The sequence below is a fragment of the Trachinotus anak genome, unplaced genomic scaffold (genome assembly GCF_046630095.1).
Source record: "Trachinotus anak isolate AG129_WGS33_773 ecotype Australia unplaced genomic scaffold, CSIRO_AGI_Tana_v1 ptg000061l, whole genome shotgun sequence".
NCBI classification, from domain to species: domain Eukaryota; kingdom Metazoa; phylum Chordata; class Actinopteri; order Carangiformes; family Carangidae; genus Trachinotus; species Trachinotus anak.
Window position 1 is genome coordinate 307,501 of NW_027273912.1, and position 2,500 is coordinate 310,000.

Below are 2,500 nucleotides of genomic sequence, written 5' to 3' on the forward strand. Positions count from 1 at the left end.
CTACCGATGTTTTCGGCCGCGGGAGGAGCGCGGAGGAAGAGTCCGGAGACCCCCTCCGCGCCTCGGAGCCCCCCCTGGGCCATGGAGGCGAACCCGCAGGCCGGAGGAACCGTCCGCCCGAACACCAGCGCTGGGCTGGCCGGCGGGGGCCCTCCGATGGCGGGTCACGTGTGCCGCTCGGTCAGTGGGTGAAAGAAGAAGAGAACCGCAGCTTTGAGAGGGGCCGAGCTGCCCGCGGCAGTCCGTTTCGCACCCCTCTCGGGTCGGCCCACGCGTCCCCGGCGCCCTCGGGGCCGATCCCTGGAGGTTCACGTTTCCGAAAACTGGGTTTCTGAAATCGTGCGAAAGGTGTTTTGAAAAACAGGGAGAGACCGGCTCGCACCGAGGGCAGGAGAAGGTAAGAGAGGGGAAATTTCTAGTTTCGCCGAACGGTCCCCCTCTTTACCTTCCTCGGTGTAACACTTAGAAAAATTTGCGGTCAAAGTTTTACACCGAGGAAGGTAAGAGAGGGGAAACTTCTAGTTTCGCCGACCGGTCCCCCTCTTTACCTTCCTCGGTGTAACACTTTGAAAAATTTGCGGTCAAAGTTTTACACCGAGGAAGGTAAGAGAGGGGAAACTTCTAGTTTCGCCGACCGGTCCCCCTCTTTACCTTCCTCGGTGTAACACTTTGAAAAATTTGCGGTCAAAGTTTTACACCGAGGAAGGTAAGAGAGGGGAAACTTCTAGTTTCGCCGACCGGTCCCCCTCTTTACCTTCCTCGGTGTAACACTTTGAAAAATTTGCGGTCAAAGTTTTACACCGAGGAAGGTAAGAGAGGGGAAACTTCTAGTTTCGCCGACCGGTCCCCCTCTTTACCTTCCTCGGTGTAAGACTTTGAAAAACTGGCGGTCAAAGTTTTACACCGAGGAAGGTAAAGAGGGGAGTGGAGCGGAGACTCTAGATATTTGCCTTCTCCAAAGCCACATCCATGCTCCCCCTGTATCAGAGCTCCAGGGGCCAGGCTCATGGCCCAGCTTCTCCCCCTGTGATATTAAAGGCCCACACAGCACCTCCACAGGACCTCCACAGCCACACACACACACACACACACATGCCTCTCTGCCCCTGTGTCAGAGCTCCAGCACCCAGGCAGATCACCCAGCCACTGGGCCTGTGACATTAAAGGGCCACACAGCACCTCCACAGCCACACACACATGCTTCTCTCCCCTGTATCAGAGCTCCAGGGGCCAGGCTCATGGCCCAGCTTCTCCCCCTGTGATATTAAAGGCCCACACAGCACCTCCACAGGACCTCCACAGCCACACACACACATGCCTCTCTCCCCTGTGTCAGAGCTCCAGGAGCCAGGCATATCACCCAGCCACTGGCCCTGTGACATTAAAGGGCCACACAGCACCTCCACAGGACCTCCACAGCCACACACACATGCCTCTCTCCCCTGTATCAGAGCTCCAGGGGCCAGGCTCATGGCCCAGCTTCTCCCCCTGTGATATTAAAGGGCCACACAGCACCTCCACAGGACCTCCACAGCCACACACACATGCCTCTCTGCCCCTGTGTCAGAGCTCCAGCACCCAGGCATATCACCCAGCCACTGGCCCTGTGACATTAAAGGGCCACACAGGACCTCCACAGCCACACACACATGCCTCTCTCCCCTGTATCAGAGCTCCAGGGGCCAGGCTCATGGCCCAGCTTCTCCCCCTGTGATATTAAAGGGCCACACAGCACCTCCACAGGACCTCCACAGCCACACACACATGCCTCTCTGGCCCTGTGTCAGAGCTCCAGCACCCAGGCATATCACCCAGCCACTGGCCCTGTGATATTAAAGGCCCACACAGCACCTCCACAGCCACACATCCATGCCTCTCTCCCCTGTATCAGAGCTCCAGGAGCCAGGCTAATGGCCCAGCTTCTCCCCCTGTGATATTAAAGGCCCACACAGCACCTCCACAGCCACACATCCATGCCTCTCTCCCCTGTATCAGAGCTCCAGGAGCCAGGCTAATGGCCCAGCTTCTCCCCCTGTGATATTAAAGGCCCACACAGCACCTCCACAGGACCTCCACAGCCACACACACATGCTTCTCTCCCCTGTATCAGAGCTCCAGGAGCCAGGCTCATGGCCCAGCTTCTCCCCCTGTGATATTAAAGGCCCACACAGCACCTCCACAGCCACACATCCATGCCTCTCTCCCCTGTATCAGAGCTCCAGGAGCCAGGCTAATGGCCCAGCTTCTCCCCCTGTGATATTAAAGGCCCACACAGCACCTCCACAGGACCTCCACAGCCACACACACATGCCTCTCTCCCCTGTATCAGAGCTCCAGGAGCCAGGCTAATGGCCCAGCTTCTCCCCCTGTGATATTAAAGGCCCACACAGCACCTCCACAGGACCTCCACAGCCACACACACACATGCCTCTCTCCCCTGTATCAGAGCTCCAGGAGCCAGGCATATCACCCAGCCACTGGCCCTGTGACATTAAAGGGC